This window comes from Megascapheus bottae, chromosome X (genome assembly GCF_031878675.1).
Source record: "Megascapheus bottae isolate mThoBot1 chromosome X, mThoBot2.hap1, whole genome shotgun sequence".
In the NCBI taxonomy this organism is placed as follows: Eukaryota; Metazoa; Chordata; class Mammalia; order Rodentia; family Geomyidae; genus Megascapheus; species Megascapheus bottae.
The window spans coordinates 78,078,994-78,096,202 of NC_143547.1; the positions used below are offsets into that span (position 1 = coordinate 78,078,994).

General features: G+C 35.6%; 1 pseudogene; it reads right to left on the minus strand.

The window, feature by feature from the left end:
• Positions 1 to 15,506: 15,506 nt before the first annotated feature.
• Positions 15,507 to 16,562, minus strand: LOC150041387 (V-type proton ATPase subunit d 1 pseudogene; annotated as a pseudogene).
• Between the last annotated feature and the right edge of the window lie 647 nt (positions 16,563 to 17,209).

Genomic DNA, 17,209 nt, shown 5'->3' on the forward strand with positions numbered 1-17,209 from the left:
TCATGCATGTATCTATCTAGTTAGTTATCTCCTATGCTTCATCAAGTAATAGTTTTTTCTTAACTAGCTATTAAGGCCACGATCATCTTCATGTTTTTTAAGTTTACACATTGTTTTTTGAAATTATTATTCTGACACAACACTTCATACAATATACATACTTATATAGCATATGTAAGCAATAAGACTCAAAAAATAAAAACTCACTTGATACCTGATCTTGATTTTAAATATACCAACACTGTAATTCTACTCATGATTCCTCTTCTATCTTTATCTATTGCCACTTTTACAAAGGTAACTATGATCCTCAATTTGTGTTTGAGATACCCTTGCTTATTTTTATTTCCACAAAAACTTAGCTTTATTTTTGGAGCATTATAAATAGTATTAGTGTATGATTTGCCTTTTCATTAAATACCATATTTGTAAGACTCATTGATGTATTCCCCCAAATTGTTTTTTTGCTATACATCTGTGACTTATGGATAGGACACAATTGGCTGTCTATTCAATTTAAATAGGTATATACAAGTTGGTTAAGGTTTTTGATTTTTACTTTTATGAGTAGGAGTATTGAGAACAGTACTGGGTAATATTTTTCTGACACATATGTATTAAGATTTCTCAGAACATATTCATGGAAGTAGATAACTGGTATCTAAAATACATATAAGAAATTTAATAAATACAGTAGTATGAAATTGTTTAAAATGCCACCCTTGGTATGCACTTATGGCTATACTTTTAAAAATTTTGTTAATGTAGTTGGGGAAAATGGTATCTATATTTCCTTCTAAACATTTGAGTCAGTAATCTAGAACCTGTTTTTGAATAGTGTAGGTAAGGATCCAACTCCATACCTCCATATATGAAACAGTTATAATCATTTATTGAACAATTCTTTTGCAAGGACTCATAATATCAACATTTCTATAATAATAATGCATGTATTTCTTGCCTCTGGTGTTCAAACCATTGCAGTTTTGTTTCTTTGTACCATTTTACAAATTACTATTTTAAGAAGATAAAATACTGGGATATAGTAAGAAATGTCTTCCATTTTAGAGAATATTTTCAAGTTTATATCTTTGGGAAAAATACTCATGTTCCAAGGCACATGATAAAATTAATTCAAGTGACATTAAAGGTATGAATATAATTGTGAATGTAACTGGACTGATTCTTTAGACCAATTATAGAATTGATAGTAAGAATATTAAATATATTCATGAACCTAATGTAAGATTCATTTTAAGATCTTTAATAATAACCTTTTGAAGTATTTTTTAATTCTGTACACAAAGAAATGAGACATTTGTAGCTTACCTACATATGATACTTGGGCTAGTGTTAGTAGATAATTACATAACATGACTGTGAACAAAATATCAATATATATGAAAAGTAGACAAGAAAAACAAAAATGAATTATTCCAAGAAGAGTTGAAATATTAAACAAAATCTAAAATTTTGAATTTGATACCTAATCAACATAGAACACAAAAGACAAGATTAAGAAAGTAGAAAAACAGTCAGCATAAAATATCAAAAACAAAGGTTGGGTTTAGTTCAGTTGTAAACTGCTCATCTCACATATATAAGGCATTAGATTATATTCTTAGCACTGGAAAATAATAAAAAATGCATTTATATATATATAAAGAAAATAAATGGTCGAAAATATAATTCTAAAAAGAAACAAAAATGGGGTAAAGAACATATAAAGCAAGTGGCAAATGCAGCATGTTCAAATAATGTACAAGCTTTGTGCTAATACAAAATAAAAACATTAGAATGGTTAACAAGAAAAACCTGAAAAGGAAATGAGCAAAAATATTTCAAATGTATTGAGAAACCTCAGATTCTCACATTGAGAAAATTCCAAAAAAACTGAAATAAACTGTAGTCCAACTGCGTAAAATCAGTAATGTAAGTAAAAAGCTTCCAAGCATCCATGGAAAAATGGCCTATCTTCAAAGGAAGAATAAAAGGAGAGCTAACATTTCAATAAGACACTATGACAACCAAGTCAATGCAATGGCATATTAAAATGCAGACAAATAAATACTTCAGACATATATTTCTAAACCTAGGGAAATTATTCTTCAACAGAACTGAGAAAAAATGGCATAATTACAAAAGCAAAAAATGAAAGAATGCAGTGACAATATACCCGTATGCCAAAAGATTTTAAATAAATTCTTCAGTTGAGGAATATTGTTCCAGCTATACAGAGAAACAGCAGGAATTAATAATGAACACTTTAAAAGCACCAACAGGTAGATAAATATCTCAACTGTACTTTGGTTATATGAAACCCATCTCTAGGAGGTTTTTATTAAATGTAACGGTCTGGAGCCATAGAATATCAGGATAGAAGAGACCTTTAAAACATTTTAGTTCAACTCACTTTATTAAACAGACGAGTAAATAATTTTACAGATGAATTAATGACCTCGTTGGAACTAGGATATAAACAATGAGTCTAACCTTTGATTTCAACTTTTCTGTACTTTAGGGAATTCCCTAATTCTTAGACCATTAAATTCTCTTGGGGAAACTTGCTATCATCACATGCAGCTTCTCATTTATAGCTCCTATGATGCACATGGCTGCTTAACTGGATAAGAAACAGATAAAATAAAAATTTTCTGCACTGGGAAGTTTCCAAAGACAATCTCTAATCCTCTTGAACTGTCTGGAATGTTAATCTGCAGTATTTCGGATCTTACACTGGTGATATTATCTAAAGTACATTTCCCATTTACAGATGAATAGATACTAATCCTGAGGTTGGTTTTTCAAACTAGTTGATGAGTAGAGATAATTGCATGGGGTTATTGATTAGGGAAAGCATAAGCAAACCCAGCTGCTGTAGCAATCATACTGCTTCCATTGCATTTCTTAGACTTTCTAGGCTGATGAGCTAGAAACCTCATAAAAGGGAGGGGAAATCATCTTTGTTGCTCACAGATAGGCAATAAGAATCAAAGGGGAAAAAAAGATTGGTAATTCATAAACTTAGTCCACTTGGAAGGTGTAGATCAGATGGTCTGTCATTTGAAGCCATCCCCAGACAAAATGTCTGTGAGATCCCATCCACAAAAAAGCTAGGTATGGTGATTCTTACCTTTAAATGCAAGCTATGTATGAATTATAAACATAAATAGTGTAGTCTAGGTTGGCCCACAGCCTATCTCAGTAAATAAATAAAAAAGGGATGAGGCTTGACTTACTCCAGAGAGACAAAGCTTGCTAATTTTCTTTCATATATGGAAGTCAAAATTAGTTCATAAACATGTAAGTAAATCCATTGGGTGTAATAGAAGTGTATACAAATCTATAAACTGAAATATGGTAGATTCAGTGGGGAATATAAGCAGTACAGATTTCCAACTTTTCTGTTGTGTGTGACACCAAGGAATCTAATCCAGGGCTTCATGCATACTAGTCCAATGACCATGGACTAAAACTTCTAAAAAGAAAAAAATATATATCCTTCCTTCCTTAAAAAGAAGAATACAAGCAGTGCAATCTTCAGTGGAAATGAAATCAAAGTTCAACGAAATAAACATCAGGAAACAGGTGCTTAAAAGGAGTGGGGTGAGGTCAAGGGGAGAAGGTAGACAAATGAAGAGGAGGGAATGCAATTGACATTCAATACATGTCCTACAAAATTAAAGAAAGAAAAGGAAGGAATGTTTTGGGAGGGATGAGTGAAAATTTTGAAAGGAGTGACATTGATCAATGTCTCTAAAGAAATTGGAGCTATAAAAGATAGGGACCCAACCCAGATGTCCCTCAGTTGATGAGTGGATCAACAAGATGTGGTATTTATACACAATAGAATTCTATGCTGCTGTCAGAAAGAATGGCATCGCCCCATTTGTAAGGAAATGGAAAGACTTGGAAAAAAATCATATTAAGTGAAATAAGCCAGACTCAAAGGAACATAGGCTCAATGGTTTCCCTTATTTGTCATAATTAGTACACACCGTTGGACTTTTGGGACTGAGGGACTGTAACCACCCAACCATTCCTCCCACCTGCACCCATGGCACTCATATTGCTCTTGATCCTTGGCAAAGCACTGACAGGGAGCACTCGCAGCTGTGTGGAAGAAGAGACAGAGCTGCTAACCCAAACCATGGAGTCAGGCTGACACCAGCAGGTGAGCACAGCTGTGCTGTAACTGAGGCATCCCAGGTGCAGGCCCAAATATACCCACCTGCCTCTTAGCTGGTGCTGTTATCCTTTTTCTTTCTTTCCTTTTCCCCCCTAAAACTAAGTTCCATAATTAAGTTTTCACTATCTAATAATTCCTGAATTCAAATAGTTCCTTAGCTTTGTCATTATTAGTTTTCTCCCAGAACTAAGATTTGAACTCAGGGCCTTAAGCTCTTGCTTGGAATTTTCATTCAGAACTGGTATTATATCAAGTGAAACATGCCTCCTGTTCTAGACTGTTTTTTGGTAGATCATGGGACTTGAATTCAGGGCCTGAGTGCTGTCCTGAGCTCTTCAGCTCAGGGCTACAGCCCTATACCTTGAGCCACAGCAACACTTCAGTTTTCTGGTCGTTAATTGGAGATAAGAGTCTCATGGACTTTGGTGCCCAGGCTGACTTTAAACTTCCATCCTCAGATCTCAGCCTCCTGAGTAGCTAGAATCACAGGCGTGATCCACCAGTGCTTGGCTGTCCTTTTTTTCTCCCTCCTAATTAATTGCACATAAAAAAAAAAACATTGGATGTATCTGCTTGGGTTGCCTTTGAAGCATGATTTTCATTAACATCTCAGTTAGTCTCTTGAGTAGCTAGGATGACAGGTATTAGGCACCAGCATCTAATTGCCCCTCTACTTAGAATGGAATTATGTTCCCAGAATTCTATAGTAAGAAAAACCCTTCAAGTCTAAATTACATTAAATGCATGGCTCTGGTGAAAATCCTAGCTTAGCCTAGCCTCCCTTTGGTATGCCTGGAAAGCTTATGTCAGCATACAGTCAAAAAGAATCTTCTAAAACAAACGCTACTTTACAATAAAGTAGAGGAACAGATCTTGAGATTTATTGGTATTATACTGAAAGTAAAACAGAATGGTTAAGTGTGTATGTTCTTGCCCCCTCATCAAGTTGAAAAATAGCAAGTTGGACCATGGTTAAATTTGGGACTATATTTGAAGTCTCTTAAAAGAGAATAAAACATTTAAAACAAAAAATAATAATAAGTACACACCTAAGACTCTTCTAGCAGAGGATTACAATAGAGCAAAACCTAGATACACAAGGTCATATAGGATGAGGCTAAATAAAAGGACCTGCAGGATATGGAAACAAGAGCTATATCTTGTGTGATTGTTGTTTTTTTCATATATTTTTTATTGTAATTAATAGAAGGGTTACATTATATTTGCCAGATAGAAGGTACATTAATTTACACACATTGATACCCTTTCTCATGTCATGGTCCCCATTTCCCTCCCCCCCACCCCCACCCCTCATCTTGTTTTCCCCCTTTCCCTATCCAATTTCAAATAACCAAATACAAATATATCCAATATATCAGAACAAAGTAAGATACTGTAACAATATGAGATAATCAAGGGATAGCAAAAGATATGTTATTTCTCTTCTCTTTTGTTGCCCTTTGGTTAATCTCATATTGTTACAGTATCTAACTCTGTTGCCTGGTATATTGTTTATTTGAAATAGGAAAGGGAAGGGGGGGAAAAGAAGATTGGGAGGGGTTGGGGGGATGGAAATGGGAACAAAAACATGAGAAGGGATATCAACCTGTGAGAAGTAATGTACCTACTCTCTGGCGAATATAACTGTAACTCCTCTATATATTACAATAAAAAAATTCAGTTAAAAAAAGACGCACTAGATATTTACTGCTTTGCTGAATGGTAACTCCTTTGTACACCTATTTACATGTAGCTCAAGTAGCAGAACCTTGGTCCAGCAAGTAAAAAAACCCTAAGTACTGGGGCCAGGAGTTTGACCTAGTTGTAGAGCACTTGCCTAGCATGTATAAAGAGCCTGGCTCCATTCCTCAGTACCACATTCATAGAAAAAAGGTGGAAATGGTGCTATGGCTCAAGTGATAGAGCTCTACTCTCAAGAAAGTCCAAGGACAGCGTTCAGGCCCTGAGTTCAAGCCCCAGGACTGGCAAAAAAAATCCTAAATACTGAATAAAATGATACGATCCAGGTTTAAGATACAAAGGATAATCACATGTATAATGTTTACTGTTGTACTATATTGAACATGAAGAACCAAATTTATTCAAGTCATTTAAATAACATAACATTTTATAAAACAAGTGCTTTAGATATTTTGATGTTTCTACAAAGTTGAATGATTTTGACCAAATTTCATACATTAGTAAAGGGACTCATTTCAAATTTAATATATGATTTATCATAATGAATTTTTTTGCCAGTCCTGGGCTTCAGCTCAGGGTCTGAGCACTGTCCTTAGACTTTCTCAAGGCTAGAGCTCTACCACCTGAGCCTCAGCACCACTTCCGGCTTTTTTCTACATATGGTACCGAGGAATCGAACCCGGGTCTTCATGCATGCTAGGCAAGCACTTTAACCATTAGGCCAAACTCCCGGCCCCTGATTTATAATATTTTGAAAGCAGTAACTAAAATTTTATGGTCAACTTCTCTATAACTTCTCTGGTTTCACTTCATACAACTTTGTGGCACAGGAAATTAAACTTAGGGCTTCGTATATGCTAAATGTATACTCTTCCAGTGAGCTATGACTTAGACTAGAACTTTTTTAAACTAGAAATTTTTAATCTTATTATCTTCAAGTAGTGTACAAAGGAGTTATCACTTAACAAAGTAGTTTATGAATACAGTATATCTTGATCATTGTCACTCCTTATAACATTCTCACCTATTCCTTACCTACCCCTTCTCAAACTCCTCTTAATTTTGAAGGATATACGTTGGATTATTTTGACCTCAGGACTGCTAACCATCCTGAAATGATGATTATTTGCTTGCTGCTTATCCTGCTTTGCTGGGCGTAGCAAACAAGGATTTTCCAATTCTGAGAATGGTCTTTTTGAAAAATAAGTACGTTAAAATGGAAACAGTTTGAAGTTCTACAATATCCATTTTATCTTAAATTTTTTTTCCATTCCTGGGGCTTGAACTCTCTAACTGGGCACTGTCGCTGAAACTCTAGGTGCTCAAGGGTGGCACTCTAACACTTGAGCCACAATGCCACTCTTAGCTTTTTTTGTGTATGTCGTACTGAGGAATGGAACCTAGGGCTTCATGCACGTTAGACAAATACTCTACAACTAAGCTACCCCTTCAGCATTAACTCTTTTAAATTTTAAGCAATTTTATGTAGTTATACAAAGGATACAACATTTAACAAGGAAGTTTATGAACACAATACATTTTGATTAGTGTCAGCCCATCAACATTCTTACCCCCTTCAGTCCACTCCTTCCCTTATTTAAAAAAAATTGTGATAATATACCATGTGTTTTTTATTTTTCTTTTGCCAGTCCTGGGGCTTGAACTCAGGGCCTGAGCACTGTCCTTGGGCTTTCTCAAGGCTAGAGCTCTACCATTTGAGCCACGGCATCATTTCTGGTTTTTTATATGTATGTAGTACTAAGGAATCGAACCTGGGTCTTTATGCATGCTAAGCAAGCACTCTACCACTAGCCCAAACTCCCGGCCCAACAATGAGTTCTTGACCATACTCTCTGCACCTGCACCTTTCCCCTTTCTATGATCCAATTCATTAGCATTTGGGGTCAATTATTCCTTTATTTGGTTATTATTAATATAATTTTGACATATTAACATAATGTTAGACAAATTTAGTTCACTTTGTTTTAAAATAGAAAACAGACTCAATTTATTGAAATCTTTTTAACATTATACAAAGTTATATTGTGTATATTTCTTTTTATTTTAATATATTTTTATTGTAATTGATAGAAGGGTTACATTATATTTGCCAGATAGAAGGTGCATTACTTAACAATCATTGCTACCCATTCTCATGTTTTTGTCCCCATTTCATTCCCTCCACTCCCTCCCCTCATCTTGATTTCCCCCCTTCCCTATCCTATTTCAAATAAACAAGTAATCATATACAATATATCAGATAACAAGGTAAGATACTGTAACAATATGAGATTACTAAAGGACAACAAAAGATGAGAAATAACATAGTATATTGTCATTTTTCAGAAGATTAAAAACATCAATACTAATACACATATGGAGGTTCTAAAGATTCCAAATAGCTAAAGCAATTGTGATTATAAAATAATGCTTGAGGCATCGTGGACTTCAAGTTACTACAGGGCTATAACAATTTAAAAAGCATGCTACTAGCATAAAAAACAGATGTGTACAGAAGTAAGACAGAATAGAAGGCTCAGAAATGAATGCAGCAGCTTCAGCCATCTGATTATTGACAAAGGAGCCCAAAATGTAACTCAGGGAAGAGCTAACTTCTTTAATGAATGGTGTTGTGAAAACTGGATATCCAGATGCAGAAGACTGAAAGTAGACACTTTGCTCTCACCCTTGGAGTAACATCAATTCAAATTAGATCAAATATCTCAATGGAAGATCTAAAACTGAAACTACCATCAGAATGTATAGGGGAAACTTCATATTATTAAATGTAGTAAGTTCTTTCAGTAACTCAGAAAATAGGAATAAATATGAACAAAATGGGATGTATCAAACTGAAAAGCAAAGGCTTAAAATTAACTAGCCTGAAGAGCCAGCCTACAGAATGGAAAAAAAAATCTTCACTAGCTCTATATCTGAAAAGAGATTAATAACAACAATTTACAGGGAGCTATATAATAACCCCAAAGAATCAACAAAGCAATAAAAAAAACAAGGCAATGAACTAAACAGATAATTCTAAAAAGAAGCATGAAAGGCAAATAAATATATAAGGAAATGTCTAATATCCCTGACCATAAAAAAAAGCAAATCAAAATGACATTGAGATTTTACCTCAGTTCAGTCAGGATGGCGTCATCAAGAACACAAACAGTAAATGTTGGCAAGAATAAGGTAGGTGGATCTGGGTGTGGTGGCTGTAATCCTAGCTACTAAGGAGGCTGAGATCTGAGGATCAAGGTTCAAAGCCAGCAGGGGCACGAAAGGACCTGAGACTCTTATATCCAATTAACCTCTAGAAAATGGGAAGTGGGGCTTGGCTCAAGGGCAGGGTGGTAGCCTTGAGCTGAAGAGCTCAGAGACAGCGCCCAGGCTGAGTTCAAGCCTCATGACCCCCCTCCCCCCCCAAAAAAAAGTATAAGGTAGGTGGAGGGGAGGAACCCTAACAAACTGTTGCTGGGAATGTAACCTACTGCAATCACTATATAAGTCAAAATGGAGGTTTTCCTCAGCAAACTGAAAATAGAAGTATTATATGCTGGTGATACAATACTTTGGCGTATAACTAAAGGATTGAAAGTCAAGATATAGTAGAGGTACTTCTGCATCCTTTTTCACTATAGCACTATTCATAATAGCCAAACTATAGAAACAGCTCAGAGGCCCTAGAATTGATGAATAGATCAAGAAATCAAGCAAATGAGATACATAATATAATATAATGCACACATGTTCACCTATAAAAAGAAGTATTAGTATTAGTGCAACTAAGTGATATAAATATTAAAATTAAAACAAGAAACAGGAAATGAATAATTTTCTGTTATTTACTGAATAGTACGATCATAGTCAACAAATTTTGAGTCTAAACTTGTGAGACTCAGTTTTCTCTTCTTAAAAATAGAAATAATTAGGCCGGGAGTTTGGCTTAGTGGTAGAATGCTTGCCTAGCATGCATGAAGACCCGGGTTTGATTTCTCGGTACCACATACATAGAAAAAGCCAGAAATGGTACTGTGGCTTAAGTTGCAGAGTTCTAGTCTTGAAGAAAAAGCCCAAGTGCTCAGGCCCCATGACTGGCAAAAAAAGGAATATATAATGCAAAAGCAGGACTATCTAGTATAAGAACAAAAATGATATTCCCTACCCTTTCTGTTTGCTTACTAGGTAGATCCCAAGAGAATGTATATATATGTATGTATACATTTTTTTGGATAGCACAGTAGGGCTACTTTTTTATTCTGTTATTTTAATGAAATAGGAGACAAAATTGACAGAACCCTAGCATCATTCTTAATAATGGTTCTGCATGAAGATAGGGCATTTACAATATTTTCTTAGGCTGTTAAGCCTGGTTTATAATTAGCACCTCAAAATAACTAAAGGCTAGATTTCAAGTCTCCAAAGAACCAGTTAGCTGTATGCATCTGTCTGGATTTGAATAATAATTTGCATTTACACAAAGAAAACCAAAGGAAAGAAATATAAAAAGGTTTGTTCACACAGATAGGTTTTAAAAGAAGTTCCCTAACATTAAAATCCAGTGTCTGTAAATTTATACAGAAACACATCTATATCATAAATTATCATCAGAAGTCCAGAAGAGAATGAAACTCCTTTTTGTCACTGTGGTCCTGAAAGGGGACAAATGTAAGGATAAAAAAGAAATTTTGGTTCTAATTACTGATGTGCCTCAGCAATGTATGCAAACATCTATATTTGTGGATATTTTATAACAATATTACAGCTATATTTCCATTCCAGTTACACATTTTTATATAGTGTTAAAGAGTAATAAGAAAAACAACATGGAAGGAAACCTCCTGTCTCCTCTTTGAAATTTCTTGATTTAAAAGCAACTCACTATCAGCATATGTTCTATATGAGAATTTTATAAATATTTTAGCAAATGGAAAGTATTTTGAAAAAATATACAGTTAAAAGCTTATAGTTTGAAGACATAGTCAATGAATAGCAATTCTTAATTATCCATAATTATACAGATAAAGAGTTAAACTGGAATTCTTTTTAACAAACAATATCTGAGCCAGGAGTTTGGCCTAGTGTTAGAGTGCTTGCCTAGTATACACGAAGACCCGGGTTTGATTCCTCGGAACCACATACATAGAAAAAAACTGGAAGTGGTGCTGTGGCTCAAGTGGCAGAGTTCTAGCCTTGAGAAAGCCCAAGGTCAGTGCACAGGCCCTGAGCTCAAGGCCCAGGACTGGAAAAAAATAAAAATCACAAAACAATATCTTTATATAGTTGAACAAATGCATTATCTTTTAACAAATCAGTTTATGAATACAATATATCTTGATCAATATCACTCCTTTTAACATTTGCACTAATACCTACCCTATTCACCCCTTCCTGAACTTGTCTTAATTTTGTAGGATATACATTGAATTCTTGACTTCATTCTCTCCCTTCTCCTGTTCACATATTTGGCCCTCTCCACCTTGGCCTCCTTTCAATTACCTATTGTCTCATGTTTATTTGGTTGAACTTTGCCTTTGCCTTTTTAAGGAGTTGCCTTATTTGTGTTCTGCCTTAATTCTACCATATTTCAGTTAGTACATTTGTATACTCCGCATAACATCCAACTACTTAATTACAAGCTTATACGCTTATTCCAGCTTCTATGTATAAAGAAAATCATGCAAATTTTGTCTCTTTGAACCTGACTTACTTCACTTAACATATTTTGTTCTAAGTCTTTCCTTTTCTTTACAAATGATGTGATATCATTCTTGCCAATAAATGAATAAAATTCCATTGTGTCTATACATACCACATTTCCTTGATCCATTCCTCTACTGAGTGGCATATAGGCTGATTCTGTACCTTGGCTGTGGCAAATAGTACTGCAGTGAAGATGGTTGTGCTAGTGGCTTTACTGTAACCTGGATTGTGATCTTTTAGGTAAAGAATGAAATTGCAGTAACATAGGGTAGTTTTATGTTTACTTTTTGAGGAACCTCAGCTTCCCAGAGAGGTTGAACAAGTTTATATTCTCAACAGCAGTGTATTAGGGTTCCCTTTTGTCCACATCCTTGCCAGCACCTGTTATTGTTTGTGTTCTTGATACTGGTCATTCTAACTGGGATCAGGTGGAATCTCAGTGTTGATTTGCATTTTATTTATGATCAAAGATGTCGAGCAGTTCTTCATGTATGTATTGGCTACTTTTACTTCTTCTGAATAGTCTTTCACTCATTAGCCTATTTATGAATCAGGTTGTTTGTTATTTCAGGGATTAATTTTTAAGCTCTATATTCTGGATATTAGCCCATTGTCTGGTGCATCCAGTCCGAGAAAGTTTCTATGGATTAGATTCCTAAGGTTCAAAAAACAAATCATAAAGTATAGATTTCCTAGATTTTCTATCTAGGATCTGAAACTCAGAGTAATGTTTTTTTTTCACAGATTACCACACTAAAATTCTCATTTTCAAGCTCAATTTTTTTATTCCCCATGTTACAGTTTTCTGTATGATATTTACAATATTTCTCTCAGTAGTGGAAGCAATTTGTTACATTATATATTATATATTTATATATGTTTGCATATTTTTGCATATGTGTGCAACTATTTTGTTTGGGCTTACCACTTAATATGGGTAAGATGATCTGATGATAATGTGTGTATGTGTGTGAATAATACACTCATGATTCATGTCATTTTCTTACCATTATCATTATTGTTTTATCTGATTATAGACTTAAGATGTCGTATTACAAAGTTTTTTGAGAAATGACATAGAGCCACTTTATTGTTTTTATGTATATGTTCAACAAGCATGCTCATTTTCCTACTTAAATACTTAATATAGCATCAAACAGTTCTCTTTTCTTAGTCTCATCAAGATTTTGTTTTTAGCATTTTCCAATTTAACATTTTTGAGAATCACTGTTTTCCATGCAAAACATATGCTTCCTGTTCTCAAGTGAAGATCCAAATGGAGAAACAAATGCATAGATACTTTACTAGAGCAAAAACAAAATGGCCCTAGCAACTCTCCCAGCATATTGCAAAGATGGAAAATTAAATCAGAACGTAAAACATGTTCTTGAGAAAAAATTAAAAAGTATAAATATGCTTCATTTGCTGGACTATTACAGCTTAATATAATATTAGGTACATTAACATTTTTATCTGGTATGCTTTTTTACATATTATTGTTAGGTCTTCAAATCAGATTCCTTTGGGAATGGTACTAAACTTGGGAATTCAGGTTCATTACCTAAATTTCTCCAGAGACTTGGCTTTTCTTAGTTATCCTCAAAGCATGCATTGCATATTCACAATTAAATTTCTCTTAGGGAATTATTAGGGAGTAGCTAATCCAGGTTGTTAGGAGTTGTTTAAAATGAAGAACATCAATTTTCTTACTAACCTCAGGTCAGCCAGGTCAGTATCAAAGTTAGTTCTACAGTGTGTAACTGCTTAGGTAACTTTAAGTTTGATGCTTGTATATGTCAATACTTCATTCTTATTTAGGTTTTTATGTGTTTTGTTTCTTCGCTAGGCACCAAATTCTTCAAAGTTCCTCAGGAATTTCTAATGTGGGAGCCAGAGTAAGAAACTGTATGAACTTTCTCTTACCTCAAATTTATGGTAATTTTTCTTCACAGATGACTAAGAAAACTAAAGCTCTTATACATAAAGACTTATTTTGTATAGTAAGTTTCTCTCAAATTTTCATTTTCCTCTTGTAGTTTCTTTCAGTGATTTTAAAATAAATCAATCATTTTTTAAAATTATATTCCTACTGGGCTGGTAGTTTGGCCTAGTGATAGAGTGCTTGCCTGGCATGCACAAAAAGACCCGGGTTCGAGTCCTCAGTACCACATACATAGAAAAAGCCATAAATGGTGCTGTGGCTCAAGTGTTAGAGCTCTAGCCTTAAGAAAGCAATCCCAAGGACAGTGCTCAGACCCTGAGTTCAACCGCCGGGACTGGCCAAAAAACCCCAAAACAAACAAACTGTATTCCTACTAAGTGCATCCAAATTTATGTTCTGTTTTTTTTACCTATATTTTGATAAGTATCTAATAGTTGTACAAGGAAGTTTCACCTTAACATGTTCTTATATACAAACAATATATTGTGATCAGACTGACCTTCACTATCACTCTCACACACCACTCCTCATTCTTAACAAAACAATCTCAGCAAACCACATTGTACCATGTGTATATCCTTTCTTAAATCCAGATTCAATTTAGTAGTGTATCCAATATCAGGCCCATGTACTAGAAGTATATTGACAATGTGATTTCTCAAATTATGTCAAGCAAGGCCTGGACTGTCTGCCTGATTCTGTTTCTGAACTATTAGCCTAGGAGACACAGTTCCCATGTGAGAACTTGTTACATCTTGAAACTGTCATTCTTTGAAACAAATTGGGCTTCATGTAGGCAGTGTTTTCAACACGTCTAGCTCCCATATTATATATAAAAAGTTTAAGAAACTTCTAGATGATTCTTTCCTGCCTAATTATTCATTCTTGCCTTTTACTCTCTTTGTAGATGAAGTTGGAGATACTATACAGAAGAGAAATGCCACACATCTGTAAGCTTTCCTCTTGAGTGCTATCCCACCCTTCTGATTAATACCTCATTTTCCTACAATGATTTTTCTTTATATTCTCTACTTATCTGTCAATATAGTAGGTTGCTACAAGAAATCATTCTTTGATAGAATATAAACTACAGAAAAATTATATATTTTTAATAAAAGATAGAAAAGCGTTAAATTTTTTAATTGTGAGTGTTTTACAGAATAAACTGGTATAAAAGTAGTATTAAAGCTTGACAACAAGATTGTTTTAAGGTTATAATTAAGGAAATCCCTTTTCTTAGTCCAAACTTCATTCTGTGTTGGTGTATTACTTATGGTTATAAAAAGTGAATTAGGTTCAAATTTAATTATTAATTATACTTAATATCATACACATTTAATAAGATTACAAAGTCAGACATTTTCATGTCCATACAGAGAAAATTGGGTTTTCAAGATCCACAAATGATTTTTAATTATATTTAATTTTTAATTACATTTTATTTTTTATGTTGGTTTTGGGCTTTTCAGGCCTGGGCATTGTCCCTAAAGTCTTTTTTATTTTTTATTTTAGGTAGGTCAGTTTTATTGTTTCAGTGACAGCTGAGGAAAGGTACTGCAGAACTAATTACTCAACACCCCAAGAACACAAACACTATCTTTGCCATGGGCCATGACTCTGGGGCAGACCCACAGACAGGGGAGGAGGCATACATGACTCCTGCAGATTCTAGATTAGGGAGATACATGAAAATGACTACATGCTTCTCTGACATGTTAGTGGGTGTAAACATACGGTTAAAAGGGAATCATTACTCCGTGAGGGGAGTGGGGGGAGAGGAAGTGTTGGTCCATTCTTGATCAATAGTCCCTTTTCAGGCTTAAAAGCAGTCCTAGAGGGGATCAGAGAAGCTGGGCAGCCCCTAGGACAATGTACTACCCTCCCCAGCCTCCCCCATACCCACTAACTGAGCCATGGGCTTTGGCACAGCACACACAAATACACATTGTGCACTTGAGTGAGGTTAAGATGCTAGAAGATGGGGAAATAGTTATTGATCTTGGCCCTGTAGCGCTGAATCCACATAATGTTGCAACATTCCTGCCCCTTGAGCTTCACAAAAGCATAAAAGACACCCAAAGTGGAACTGGTTTAGGAAGGCCAACTTGTTCAGTTTTACCTCATTTTCAAAGAACCGGTCCTCCAGGGTCTTGTCTCCAGGGTTTCTGCCTGTACCTCAAAAAGCAGCTTGTACTGGGGTAATAATCAGCCACGTTCTTGACCTGCTCATAGTCATCTGCCCGAGCCAGCTGAGCTAAGTCCCCAGCGTAGAGGCGCCCGCAGTGTGGGAAGAGCTTGGTACGGTCTTCATTGTACAATTCAGTGCTGAAAGAATTGATGGTAATGATGAAGGCACGGTGGTCTGCTTCAAACTCTAGAATGGAGCACATGGCATTAGCTGTGGTTCCACCCAATAGGGTAAAGAACTTGAAGAAGGACTCCAGGCAGTCCTTATAGATTATGGTGTGGATGATCTCAATGTTCATCTTATCAAGGTCTTGTTCTGCTATGCAGTCCTGGAAAAAAGCCGCCAGAGGGGTGTCCACCAGAATAGCATTGTAAAGCTTGGCAGGTGTCTGTGTGATGTTCACGGCCTCCATCTGATCAAAGCTGCCTAGTGGGTGGCACTTGGGTACAAGCTCAGCGATGAAGCGCTGATGCAATGTGCCTGTGCTGAGCAGGATCACGTTGTCAATCATATAGCTGTAAGAAATGAAGTCTAGGAAGCTGGCAAGTGGATCATAGGCATGGTTCATCATATGGTGGAACTCCACCACCATCCTCTCCTTGAGCCAGTCATCAGTGATTGATACTGTTAGAGGTGATGCCTCATTAGCCAAGAAGTTGTCATAGTCAGTACTCTGCAGGTGTAGCTTTATGTCCTCGAGCATCTTGCACTGCACCAAGTTGAGGTAGTCTGCCTGGCTGATCAACCGCCTGGCTGATCACCCCAGCCTTAAGGCCGCACACTAGTCCTTCCAAGTAGCCATTTCCCACATTGAAGTAAAGCTCCGGAAAGAACGACATGACTGCAGCACAGCATGAGTAGGGGGCGGTGAGTTGTCCCTGAACTCTTTTGCTTAAGGCTAATAGCCTACCCCTTTGAGTCACAACCCCATTTCTGGTTTTCTGGTGGTTAAATTGGAGATAGGGTCTCATGGAGTAAAATATTTGTCCTGGCTTCAAACTGTGTTCCTCAGATCTCAGCCTCCTGAGTAGCTAGGATTACAGATGTGAGCCATTGGTGTCTGGCTCAAAACCCACAAACTTTAATTCACTCTAAAGTTCCTTTATTTCCATACAACTCCTTGGACATGAATTTATACATCATTCCTAATAGGACAAGTTTCACTTGATAATATGTCATATAACTTATTTAGAAGCTTTTGATGTCCAAGCTATAATTTTGTTGTTAAGGTGGATTTTGGCCAAGAAGGGGGTTGTGAAACAGTATCATTGCAAGTGAGTTTATTCTTCAGGAAACAATAAAAATTTACTAGCTTGGTGAAAACTCATTTTCATTACTGTGGGCACAATGAGAACCATGGCTTATTTCTTAATTCTAAAGTTGACACCTAATATCACAAAGGCCTCCATTTATTTTCTTCCTTTCAATGCATGTTTCTTCAGTAAGTACTTGGAACGTAATTGTTTATTATAGACACAAAGGTGAA